We start from the raw sequence: 14,326 nt of genomic DNA on the forward strand, positions 1-14,326 counted from the left end.
ATTCCCAGAAGTTCAATTTCTGGTTTGTTTATGTGCATCTTCTTTTTCTGAAAGCATTATCCCATATTTGAAAATAAGGGATTTGAAATCTTCAAGAAGCTGAGCATGAAATTCTTCATCTTGACTATAAAGCAAGATATCATCAATATAGATCAAACCATTTTCCATCAAAGGATGAAAAATCTTTATCATTGCTTTCTAAAAAAGTGAAGGAGTTGTTTTTAATCCAAACGGCATTACTTTCCACTGGAAATGTCTGTTAGGAATACATAATCCTATTTTTTATCTGTCATCAGGATGTATTCCCAATTGCCAAAATTCCGCTTTGAGATTAAACTTGGAGAAAACTCTTTCTTTAACCAAAAAAAATGAGTTCTTGTTTGGCAGAGGAAACTTGTCATCTTGGAGGAAATGATTAAGAGGTTGATAATTTATTACTAATCTTAACTTTCTTCTTATTTGCTCAGATATTTTATTGACATAAAAAGCTTCACATGCCCATTGGGAATCTGATGGTTCAATTAGATCTTGTTGTTGTAATTCTTTGCATTCTTGTTCTGCCAGCAATAAGTGATCTGGATTCATTCCCTGATGATTGGCCTTTTTTGGATTAATATCTTCATTTTTCTAGAAGGGAAGGTGAATAAAGAATTTTGGGTTTTTCCATAAAGGATTTGGGCTTTTTCAGGAATTTTGAATGAGAATCTGCACATGATTGAGTTTTTAATTCTTGAATAATCTGAAGGATTTTTTCTAATTGAATGGAAAAGAGTTTTGGTGTTTTCACAAAAGGTTGGAAAAGATTTTTGAATCTTACTCCATCTGGGAGTATTCTTAAATGTTGGGATTTTATGTAGAGGACAAAACCTACTACAATATCTTTTCCTGGAAGTTTTGAACTAAGTACTATAGTTTTAACACAACAACCTAGGAAGAACTGAATAGTAATAGGCTTACTAATCAGATGGGTAGCAAAGGGATGATCAGCAGCAGAATTAAAGTACCTTACATGAGGTTTCCACCATTCTGAAGGTAAAACATCTGGATTCATGATGGTTTCAGCTGCTCCAGTATCTATAAAGGCAATTATAGTAATCGGTTTATTATATTTGTCCAAATAGATCTTGACAGGTACTTGAAGAACTGAATTATATCAACTGATATGTTCTAGACTTTCGCTTGTATCATCTGTATATCTGAATAATCTGACTCTGGCTCTGAAGATTCACTAAGACAAGCAAGAATAGCACAAATTGTCTTATCTGATAGTCCATCTTCAATGGAGCAAACAGATTCTATGTCATCTTCTTCTCGTAATTTAATTCCTGATTGTCTAACTGTCTGTACGAGGCCTGTTTGGTTTTTGTACAATTTTTTGAGAAATGCCCTTTTTGATTACGATGAAACAACGATCAGATTTTGTTGTTATTCTTTTCTTCTTGAGATATCTCCATTGAGGTTTCTTTCTTCTTCTCCATCTTGAAGTATTTTTTGAAAATGAATATTTTCTGAAATGTTTCTTTTTCTTTGTGCGACAGTCACATAGCTGATCTTTTGCACATTTATATTTCAGATGAGAATCATCACAAGCTTTATCAATCTTTTTGTCACCATGGAGATAATCCTTGAATATCCTTCTTCTGTTGCAGATATCTTCTTAGGCAATAAAGACCTTTTGTTGAAGTTCTCCAACTGTTATCTGGAGAATGTCTTTATTTTGTCTTTGAAGATCTTGGTTGACTGCAACTTGAAGTGGATCTGGGAGGGATGAAAGGATGACTGGCTTAAGATTTGGATTTAAGCCTAAAGCACAAAATAATTCAGTCCTTATTTTAAAGTGCTTTGCTAAATCCCTTTTGCTGTATGAACAACATTTTCTTTTGTAGAATTCCCTTCTCTTCAATGTTAACTAATCTTCAAGGTTTCCTACAAAATGGTGGTGTATAATCTTGATTGGTTAGGCCAGATATTGGAGAACTAGAAACTGCATTTGATCATGTTAAGTAATAGCATTCCACCAATCTCTTAACATCCCAGTAAATCTGGAAACAAATTCCATGAGGATGTTGTAATTGTTATCTTCAGTTAATTTGCGAGTTTCTAACCAGGAATGGAACTCCTGGATTCTTTCAGGCCATTTTTCTGCTGTTAAATCATCAAGTGTGAAAGTGGTTCTTCCAATGAAAGTTTTTGGCGTTTGTCTCTATGGTGCAGAAGATGATTCTGGCATTTCTTGCATTTCTTCATCACTTGGCTCTTCCACTTTAGTTGTTTGGAAGGCTTTCAGAAGATTTTCATCCTTTGTTTCTGTTTGTTCTTCTGATGAATATCTGGCGTACTTAAATTTTCCCATGAATCAGTTTCATTATCTGATTTTTGTGATTGATTGTAGATTCTATGTAATCTTTTAAAAAAGTTGTTAAAGGATTTTGGTGTTCTTCTTGAATCATTAGAGACTTTGAAACTTGTTTTGGAGGCGGTGATTTTGGTAGAGATTCTTCTAAAATTGGCCTCTTTCCAAGCTTATTTTATGTCTGATAAGCTTCACTTTCACTGGGTATTTTGGCCTTTTTAGTGACTTTTTTCTTTTTCTTTTCAGTTTCTTGCTTTTTAATTTCCAGAAAAATTTCATATGTACTTAGCATAATACGTTTTGGAAATTCTGGGAAGGTAATTTTCACTCCTTCTGTTGGAAGAGAACTTTTCTGTCTGATAGAAGGAAACAGCTCAATTGTTTCTGCTCTTTAAGTTGGCTCAAGAATCTTTCCTGTTTCTTGAAGAGTTTCAATTTGATCTTTTAATTTTTGAATTTCACTTTCTCTCTGTGCAAGATGAGAGAAGAAATCTTGTCCTGGTGTTGCTGGTTCTCTTACTACTGCATCTAGCCTTTTTTTACAAAAGATTAATAAGATCTCTGATCATTTTGGTATTGTCATCTACCTTTGCTTCAATAGCTGAAATCTTTGTATCAATTCTTTTTAAGGCATGATTCTAGGCAATAGCATTTTCTGTTTACCAATTGAGGGTGGCTTCTACAGCACTAATCATGAGTGTAATTTTTCTCTGAATGCTCTTCAAGAGGGGGAAATTCTTTATCATATGACAAAGTGCGCTGCATCATGCATGCAACAAAAACTAGTTCTTGAGAAGCAAGAAAGTCTGGGTTTTTCTTAACCCATTTGTTTATTTTCTTGTAACAGGATTGGGGAAAAGGTTTTTGTTTTGAAGGTTTTGGATTTTGTGGAGGAGGTGAAAGAGATGGTTTTGAAGAAGGTGAAGAAGGTTTATAAGGTCTTGGAAGAACCTGTTTATCTGGTAAAGATCTATGAGATGAATAATCAACAAGGTAAACAAATTTACCATTATCCTCTCCAAGCGAACCAATGTCTGGATCTCCTTTCATCCATCTTCTATAAAGCTCAGATTGAGTGGATTTTTTGTTTTTCTTTTTCTTTCCTAGCTTGGATGCAGTATTATCCAAGTGATCAATCCAAGCACTCATTCTATCATCAGCATAGAAATCACCTGAACAATGAAGATCCCAAGGGCAATGTCCTGTTTTTTCATCTTTGAACATGTACAAAGGTCTTCCTTTAGTAGAAAAGCTTTGTATCATACTTCTTTCTGGACCTGGTTCACATAGTTTTAAAAGAATCTCTACCAAAATCACCGCTACCAAAACAAGTTTCAAAGTCTCTGATGATTCAAGAAGAACACCAAAATCCTTTAACAACTTTTTTAAAGGATTACAGAGAATCTACAATCCTAAGAATTTCAGCATTGCAGAATCAATCACAAAAATCAGATACTGAAACTGATTCATGGGAAAATTCAAGTACGCCAGAAGAATCTGAATCTTCATTAGAAGAACAAATAAAAACAAAGGATGAAAATCTTCTGAAAGCCTTCCAAACAACTAAAGTAGAATAGCCAAGTGATGAAGAAATGCAAGAAATGCCAGAATCATCTTCTGCACCACAGAGACAGACGCCAAAAACTTCTATTAGAAGAACCACTTTCACTCTTGATGATTTACCAGCAGAAAAATGGCCAGAAAGAATCCAGAAGTTCCATTCCTAGTTAGAAACTCGCAAATTAACGGAAGATAGCAATTACAACATCCTCATGGAATTTGTTTCCAGATTTACTGGGATGTTAAGAGATTGGTGGAAAGCTATTACTCAAAATGATCAGATGTAGTTTCTAGTTCTCCAAGATCTGGCCCAACCAATCAAGATTATACACCACCATTTTGTAGAAAACCCTGAAGATTTGTTAACATTGAAGAGAAGGGAATTCTACAAAAGAAAATGTTATTCATACAGAAAAAAGGATTTAGCAAAGTACTTTAAAATAATGACTAAATTATTTTGTGCTTTAGGCTTAAATCTAAATCTTAAGCCAGCCATCCTTTCATCCCTCCCAGATCGACTCCAAGTTGCAGTCAACCAAGGTCTTCAAAGACGAAATAAAGACATTCTTCAGACAACAGTTGGAGAACTTCAACAAGAGGTCTTTATTACCTTAGAAGATATCTGCAACAAAAGAAGGATACTCAAGGATTATCTCCATGGTGACAAAAAGATTGATAAAGCTTGTGATGATTCTCATCTGAAATATAAATGTGCAAAAGATCAGCTATGTGACTGTCGCACTAAGAAAAAGAAACATTTCAAAAAACATTCTTTTTCAAAAAATACTTCAAGATGGAGAAGAAGAAAGAAGCCTCAATGGAGATATCTCAAGAAGAAAAGAAGAACAAAAAAATCTGATAGTTGTTACATCTGTAATAAAAAATGACATTTCTCAAAAAATTGTCCAAAAAACAAACAGGCCTCGCACAGACAGTTAGACAATCAGAAATTAAATTATGAGAAGAAGATGACATAGAATCTGTTTGCTCCATTGAATATGAACTATCAGATAAGACAATTTGTGCTATTCTTGCTTGTCTTAGTGAATCTTCAGAGCCAAAGTCAGATTATTCAGATATACAGATGATGCAAGCCAAAGTCCAGAACATTTCTGTTGATATAATTCCAGTTCCTCATGTACCTGTCAAGATTCATTTGGACAAATATAGTAAACCCATTACTATAATTGCCTTTATAGATACTGGAGCAGCTGAAACCATCATGAATCCAGATGTTTTACCTTCAGAATGGTGGAAACCTCATGTAAGGTACTTTAATTCTACTGCAGATCATGCCTTTGCTACCCATCTGATTAGTAAGCCTTTTACTATTTAGTTCTTCCCAGGCTGTTGTGTTAAAACTACAGTACTTGGTTCAAAACTCCCAGGAAAAGATATTGTAATAGGTTTTGACCTCTACATAAAAGCCCAACATTTAAGAACATTTCCAGATAGAGTAAGATTCAAAAATCTTTTCCAACCCTTTGTGAAAACACCAAAACTCTTTTCCATTCAATCAGAAAAAATCCTTCAGATTGACAAGAATTAAAAACTCAATCATGTGCAGATTCCCATTCAGAATTCCTGAAAAAATGCCTAAATCATTTATAGAAAAACCCAGAATTCTTCATTCACCTTCCCTTCAAGAAAAATGAAGATATTAATCCAAAAAAGGCAGTCATCAGGGAATGAATCCGGATCACTTATTGCTGGCAGAATAAGAATGCAAAGAATTATGACAACAAGATCTAATTGAACCACCAGATTTCCAATGGGTATGTGAAGTTTTTATGTCAATAAAAGATCTAAGCAAATCAAAGGAAAATTAAGATTGGTAATAAATTATCAACCTCTTAATCATTTCCTCCAAGATGACAAGTTTCTTCTGCCAAACAAGAACTCATTTTTTTCAAGTTTGGCTAAAGCAAGAGTTTTCTCCAAGTTTCATCTCAAAGCGGGATTTTGGCAATCAGGAATACATCCTAATGACAGACAAAAAATAGGATTTTGTATTCCTAACAGACATTTCCAGTGGAAAGTAATGCCGTTTGGATTAAAAACAGCTCATTCACTTTTTCAGAAAGCAATGATAAAGATTTTTCATCCTTTGATGGAAAATGCTTTGATCTATATTGATGATATCTTACTTTATAGCCAAGGTGAAGAATCTCATGCTCAGCTCCTTGAAGATTTCAAATCCCTTATTTTCAAATATGGGATAATGCTTTCAGAAAAGAAAATGCAGATAAACAAACCAGAAATTGAATTTCTGAGAATGAAGCTAAAAGATGGAATATTTTCTCCAAGTCCTCATATTGCTCAAGAACTTCTCAAGTTTCCATCTGAAAAACCTGTCTTTTAAACAGGTACAATAATTTTTAGGGATTGTTAATTATCTTAGAGATTTTATTCCTAAAGTTTCTAAGTATATTAACCCCCTAACAAAAAAGCTCAAGAAAGAACCTCCCTTATGGTCTTCCTCTCAAACAAGAGTAGTTCAAAGGCTGAAAGAGTTGACCCAGAATTTGCCTCCACTCCAAATTCTTTCTGATGAAAAAGAATTTTGCAAACAGATGCCAGTGACAAATATTGAGGAGTAATCTTACGTGAAGAAAGAAATGGTAAAAGACATCTTTGTGGATACAAAAGTGGAAGATTTTCAGATGCAGAAATCTATTACCATTCCACTTTCAAAGAAATCCTTACAGTAAAAAAGGTATTGAAAAATTTAAATTTCATCTTGCGGGATATCATTTTCTTATTGAAATGGACATATCATCTTTTCCACAAATGCTCAAGTTCAAGCAAAAAATAGTCCCTCACCTTCAACTTCTCCATGGGCTGAATGGTTTTCCTAATTTAAGTTTAATACCAAGCATATAAAACGAAAGCAAAATGTCATTGCTGATTTTCTTTCTAGGCCCAAACCAGAAGTCCTCACCCACAGAAGAATTTTTCAGCCCAGACCCTTCATGATGTATAGACCATCCTCTTCATCTTATCCATTTCTTACTTCTTACCCTGTTGCCCCAAACCTCAATCCAGAATTTCCACCTGAAGTCATGACTTTTATTGAACAAGGAAACTTTCATCCTAAAACCAAAGACATGATGTTTGAATATCAAATTCAAGTTTTTAAAAATTTGAGAGGACTTATCCTAAGACCATGGGGTGTGTATCCTGATTATCCCTTCATTCATCCTATCAAATTTGAATTTGTGGAACAACCTAATGAAGTAAAATGATTCTTGAGGTACCTCACTCATATCCATCACATAGCCATTCAATTCCTCATCCCTGATCTCCGTTATTTTCTGATGAATTCCATTAGAGGAAATATTGAACCACAACATAAAAAGTTTTTTTACTTTTTTATGTTGGTTCCATCCTCTAACACAGTCGATGACCATGATTGATCAGTATTATCAAGAAAATAAGGGGAATTATATGATCATTATCTTCCACAAATCACAATCTTTGGTTCAACGGGGAAAATCAACTCAGTTAGGATCTTTTCCTACTGCATGGATTCACAAAGTTCTTGATGAAGATATTAGAAAATTTGACCTACACTACAGGATCATATAGAAGTTCCTTTGCTAGCTCAATAGGGTTATCCCATTTGAGATATGGCCTCCTCTAGACATTGATGCTCCTTGGGACACATGGCCAATAAGATACAAACCTTATCATAAAGGAATCTTAAAAGCCATTTAGGATTATTATGAGAGCATCCCAAATCCTTCAGAGTGGTCTTAAGAATACTCGTGGTATTGTAGTCAAATCAGTCTCTTAAAGATGCACCAAGAATAAGACGGTAATGAGGATATGGATGAAGATTTGGATATGACAGCAAATAGTGAATATTCCATAGACAGTGCTCAATATCCCCACTCAAATGCTAACAGCTGAAAGAAGCCACTCATGATCAGCTACTTTATAGTATTGTTTGCTTTATGTAATAATGTCTGTAGTACTGTGTGCTTTAGAACTGTTTACTATTTTGTTTTATTATCTCTCCTTCAGCTATAAAAGGAGATGATATCAGTTTGTAAGGGGCATTAAGTTTCCTATCAATAAAATATAAGTGTGTTTTTAGTATCCATGGCTTTCTAAATTTCTCTGTTTCTCTAAGTCTTCTTCTTCTTAGAAAACTTTAGATGAGTTAACAATGAATTACAATAAAGTATGCTCTGTGCTTACCATATAATGGACCTGCACAACAGAAATATTGAAATTCTGATCAATGATAGCAATATTGCTGAGGATAGCATATGTCTCTTGAATTATGGGTTTGAAGCTAAAAGGCAATGCCTATTTGAATGGCCCAAGAGGAGAGGTCTGTGTTTGGCATAGCATACTTGCTTCAAATTCTTCTTTCTTGCAACCCCTGTGCCTATCCTCCCCAGTATTGGTCAATAAAAATTAAGCAGGGGCTATTGGTAAATGCTCTCCCCTTGATTTTTTTACTGTTTTGTTTGCATTTTTTTTGCATTAATTGTTGTATGTATACAGTTTTTTGCTATTTAAATGATTTTTTTATATTAAAAACTTGTACAACTTACAATTTTTTAATTGTATGGCAACTTTTTAAATTATTCATGATTTTTTTAACGTTTAAATGGTTTAATTGCAATAATTAAATGGTTTAAAACACTTTTTTTTGAACGTTTAAAAGATTTTTCATTAATTAAAAAGTTTCCATGCAATAAACCATTTAAACGTTAAAAAATACAATGTTTAATGGTGTAAAAAATCTTTAAATTTTGTCAAAAAAAATTAAATCTTTATTTTTTTGCACTCAATCGGGTACTTGAATTTTCAAAATGCATAAAAAAGACTCTCAAACTTTTTCAAAAAAAGCAATTAAGCCCCTACTTTGTTTTTGCACTCAATTGGGTACTTAACTTTCAAAATGCATAAAAAAAACCCTTAAACTTTTTCAAAAAAAAAAAAACAATGAAGCCCTTTTTTTTTGCACTCAATTGGGTATTTGAACTGTGAAATACATCAAAAAGGCCATTTGATCATTAACTTTAATAGTTGACAGTTAAATTTAACTACCTTTAAATTTTTTAGTTAAAACCACCTCATGTTACAACCACAGCGTGACATGTGAAAAAAATTATAAAAAATAAATATCAATAAAATTTATAAAAAAAATATTAACTTTTAATAAAAAATATAAAATATTATAAAATTATAAAATTATAAAAATCATAAAAAATTGTAAACTTTTGTAAAAATTATAAAAAAAATTTATTAAATGCATCAAAAATCTCATTTAACCATTAACTTTAATCGTTGATAGTTAAAATAAGCGACCCCCAATTTTTTTAGTTAAAGTCATTATGTGTTGCAAAATAGCGTGACATGTGGTGAAAAATGATCAAAATAAAAATCAATAAAAGTTATAGAAAATTTATAAAATATTTCTTTTAGTACGATAATTTTTATAATTTTTTACAAATTTTACATTTCTTTACATTTTTTATAATTTTCTTATGACTTTATAAAATTTTATAATTTTTTCTATATTTCTATATATTTATAATTTTTTACGATTTTTATAACATTTTATAATTTTAAATATTTTTTAAATATTTTTTATTAAAATTTAATAATATTTATAACTTTTATTTATTTTTATTTTTATCATTTTTTTGTCACATCGCACAGTGTGGTTGTGACACATGGTGATTTTAATTGAAAAAATTAAGGGCGATTTCAGTACCCAATTGAGTGAAAAAGAAGTAGGGGTTTCATGGGCATCAAAATCACTAAATATAAATTCCTACGACAAAATAACAGTATTAGCAGTATAGAATAGTAGGTCGAATCCACAGAGATTGACTATCTAATTTTGCCTTTTTCCGTGACCAGAATCGTTGTCACGGTCATAGTCGTGCCCACAATCTATGCGTAACAATGCTAAAAAATAAAAATAGGGGGTTTAAATTGATAAAGATAATAAAATAAGGAGATATGAAGTGTAATAAAATAAAATAAAATCATATTTGAAATTGTAAATAAAATAAATTTAAGCAAATAAAATAAATTGGTAAATAAAATATATTTTAGCTTAGCCCTAACCTCCGTGTACTCCAATTTTGAATCGACCATTGAAATAGATTTTTCCTTCCAAGCGATAAATACTTTGTCGAAGCGATAACCAGGCTAAAACTAAAAAAGATTTTATTAATCATGGAAATAATTGGCAGAATGAAGTGTTTAATTGGTTGTAGCCACTAGGTATTTATACACACTTCTGGTGCTAAAATTTAGCTAGATTTTTTATAAATATTATCACTAAATAAATCAAAATTTTAAAAATCAAATTTAAACTAGAGACTAAATTCAAACTAATTACAGAATTTTAACAATATAAAAAACATCTTTCAATTTTTATCCAACCACTTTTTTTTTTAAATCTTCAACCCTTCAATCTTTCAATCAAGTCTTCCTCTTTACTTTTTGTTTCAAGCTAGCCCTTGTCGAAACCATTTTTAAATTTTGAAAAACGGGGATCGACTTTAAAAATATGAATGGAGTCGCCACCAATCCTTTCTGAGGTGTGATTGGGCGACCCTAGAATTGATCGTTTTAATAAAACATTTGGGCTTATTAAAACAATGATTTTTTGGTCTGCTAAATTTGAGAAAACGGGCTCGGGAGTCGGTTACATACGAGGAAGGGTTAGCACCCTCGCAACGCCCAAAAATTGGTACCTTATTTGATTAGTTAATGTCTTGATGTCGAAACGTAAAAAGATTTTAGAGTACGATCTTCTTACTTAAAAAAAACGTAAATTGAATAAAATGTAAAGACCCACTCATTTCGAAGGAGAAATATGCCATACCCAGTAAGTTAGGGTCTAACACTTCAGACCTTCGGAACTAAGTTAGTCTTTGATTTTTTTAAAATTCATGTATGAAGGTTCAAGAGAAGGGTATTTGGTCATTCGAGACTCATGAAAAATTAGAACTCAATAAGTTAGAGCTCAATCTTTCAAAACTCCCAAGTGCCAGGTATTGCCTTGATTTTAGAAATCCCTATCCTCAAAACCGCAATGCCACACCCAGTAAGTTAGGGTGCAACATCCTAAATTCCAAGAATAGTTTTTTATTCGAACTTCATACAAGTAGATTTAAGAAGGGTACTCGGTTATTTAGGTTTAACGAGGAAAATTGGAACCCAGTAAGTTAGGGCACAATCTTCCCCAGGATCCTAAATATCGAACATTGCCTTTATTTTGAAAATAGTCGAGGATAAATCTTTAAATAAAATGAATTTGGGCGGTTGAAACTTAATAAAAAAAATGATAACATGCAATATGAAAATAGCAATATAATAACCCTAATAACATATATTAATACCTAAAATATATCAAGCATAAAGAAAATTAAGAACAGTAGTAATAACAGAAGTGATGAATATAATAACATGATAAATACAACAATGATTAAAAAAATGCACAATGGAAAGGAAGATAATAAGCCAATGATGATGTTAGATATAGTGATGCAAGTAAAAAAAAAGATAATAATTATAGTAAATTAGTGGTAGTGTAAAATAATAAATAATAATAGTTTAGTATAAAAATAGTGACCGATAAGAACAATGGTATATATAAAAATAAATAAATAAAAATATCATAATAGGTCTATTGATAATTATATTTGAAAAAAAACTTTAGTGAAAAACAAATATAAAAAGTTATAAATAATAATAATAAAGTAGTAGTAGTAGTAAATAGTAAAAATAAATAAAGTATAACAAGCAAAATATAGTAAGTATAACAATCTATATTTAAAATTATTAACCTTTAATAATATATATATATAAATATTTAAGATAAAGAGTACAAAAAATGATTTTTTTTAAAAATTAATATAGATAATATAATAAATATAATAAAAATTTATACATAAAATAATTAGTTTTACTTTTAAAATATACATATATAATAAGCATATAACAAATATGTAAATAAGTAAATAATATAATAATGTGAAACAACTCAAATTGATTAAGTTAAATAAAAATAATATAAAACAAAATTTTTAAAAAAATAATAATAATATAATAAGTATAATAGGTAATAGTATAAAAACAGTATAATAAATAGTGGGATGGAAAAAACTAAAAAACCAGTAGGATATAATAGAATAAAAATAATAAATATTACAAACAAAAAACAATTAATTTTATGTTAAAAGTATTTAAATAATCAAAATGGGGCTTAATTGAAATTAAAATGGGAGTTTTTGGGCCAAAATCGGAATTAAAAAAGGTTAGGGGGACCACGTTGGACGCGCATGTGAACTAGGGGGACCAAAAATGGAAAATTCTCTTTTGCCCAATGTACAGCATTTAATACAGGACTAAAACGAAGAGGCGCGCAAATATTTGGGGCCAATTTTTAAAAAACAAAAAAGTAGCATAAAAGGACCCAATCTAGTGGCCACACGCAAACGAGGGACTAGGTGCGCCATAAGCCCAAAAAAATTAAATGGTCCACTCTCTTTGTAATTAAAACCAAAAAAGTTGGCTGTTTGCCATTAACACTAAAATTAAAGAAACCCCCCCCCCCCATTTCTTTAATCCCATTCTGCCGAATTCAAAAAAGAAAACCAAGGGGTTCGGCCCCCTTTCTCCTTTTGCTAGGGCGCAGCGCCCATCATCGCAGCGCTTTCCCTCCCCTGCGTGCTCATCGGCGACCGTCGAAAACCAGGTGAGGCCCTCCTAAAATCTTTTTATTTTTTTAAACTCTATTTTTCAAAAATACAAGATAGATCCACAAAAAGCTCTAAAGATTAAAAAATTAAAAGAAAATATTGTAACCACCTTATTCTATTTGAATGTATGAAAGCTTTTACTCAAAACTTGTTGTTTTCGTATATTTCTCTCTGATTTTTGTAGTAAAAAAAAACCGATCGCTTTACATTGTTTAGAATGGCTTTTATAGCCTAGAAAAACAAATAAAATCTTCTATTGGTTGCTATCTGTTTGCTTCCTGTTACAGGTGTTGTTGCGGATATCTCGAAAGCACGAGGCGTGACAAAGAGGGACTGCTAGTAGCGCATGTCTCGGAGGTGCGGTGGATGGTGGAGTGGGACGTTGGTGAGAGGCGTGCGGCGCGAAGGCTCAAGCAACAGCTTTAGGTTTCTGTTTGTTTGGGCCTTGTTTGGGTTTATTTTTGGGCCTGTGTTTTAGATGTAAATGGGTCTTGGGTTTTGGAGCTTTGGGCCCGGGCATAAATTTGGTCCTACAGCTACCCCTCTTTGCTCATTGTCGTGTAACGAGAATAGAGAAAAGATTTTAGAAGGGCCAAATTTGACTGGGTTGGCTGAGTCTTGTCTTCTTTGCCGTAACCCACCGTACCTTATTGCTTCAAAACGCTTCGTTGCTGCTTCACGGAGATGTGATCTGCTGTAATTTGATCTGCTTTACTCCTGCTCAGTAAAGATAAGATCTAGTATGTTTAGCCTGCTCCACTCCTGCTTAGTGAAGATAAGGCCGGTGGCTGAAATCTGCTCCATTGCCGATACATGAAGATAAGATTCACTAAAATTTGATCTGCTCCGCTCCTGCTCAGCGAAGATAAGATCTAGTATTTAGCCTGCTCCACTCCTACTCAGTGAAGATAAGGCTGGTGGCTGAAATCTGCTCTATTGCCGATACATGGAGATAAGACTTGCCAAAATTTGATCTGCTTCACTTCTGCTCAGTGAAGATAAGATCTGGTATTTAGCCTGCTCCACTCCTGTTCAGTGAAGATAAGGCTGGTGGCTGAAATCTGCTCCATTGCCGATACATAGAGATAAGACTTGCCAAATTTTGATCTGCTTCACTTCTGCTCAGTGAAGATAAGATCTGGTATTTAGCCTGCTCTACTCCTACTCAGTGAAGATAAGACTGATGATATCTGTAATCCTGCTACATTGTCCTCTGGGGAATCCATCTGTAGAAGAGTGATATGCTTATGCTAGATGATTAGGATGTCATGATTAATATGAATCAAATGCTCCTAACTACATGTATTATGGATGTTAAATGCACAAAATGCAAAATGTCATGAGAATGATCCATTTTAATTTTTGGGCTGTCATCGCTCGTTGTTTACTAAGGTAACATCCCTGACATATGCCTTCTTGTTCAGCTTGGTAGAAGAGGACTTGGAGATACGGTTAATTCCTTATTTTCTCACACATTTTAAGCTCGGTGACTTCTAAATAATTGTCCTGTTTCAGGTTCTCGTACTGTTTAGAAACCTTTCAGAGTAATATGCAAAACCTTCTCTGAGAGCATTATTAGTTTATTAATCATTATTCAATAAAAATACTCGAAAAAGATTATAATGATAGGTAGAACTGAAATTTATTCGAGTCAAAATTTACGAAAGATGTATCA

General features: G+C 32.5%; 1 long non-coding RNA gene across 1 annotated transcript; it reads left to right on the plus strand.

The window, feature by feature from the left end:
* The first annotated feature begins 12,385 nt into the window (after window positions 1-12,385).
* Window positions 12,386-14,010, plus strand: LOC107930229 (uncharacterized). The gene is made up of 2 exons (XR_005927388.1): window positions 12,386-12,647; window positions 12,939-14,010. It is a non-coding gene; the product is annotated as an uncharacterized lncRNA (long non-coding RNA).
* The last annotated feature ends 316 nt before the right edge of the window (window positions 14,011-14,326 follow it).

This window comes from Gossypium hirsutum, chromosome A05 (assembly GCF_007990345.1).
Source record: "Gossypium hirsutum isolate 1008001.06 chromosome A05, Gossypium_hirsutum_v2.1, whole genome shotgun sequence".
Classification (NCBI taxonomy): Eukaryota; Viridiplantae; Streptophyta; class Magnoliopsida; order Malvales; family Malvaceae; genus Gossypium; species Gossypium hirsutum.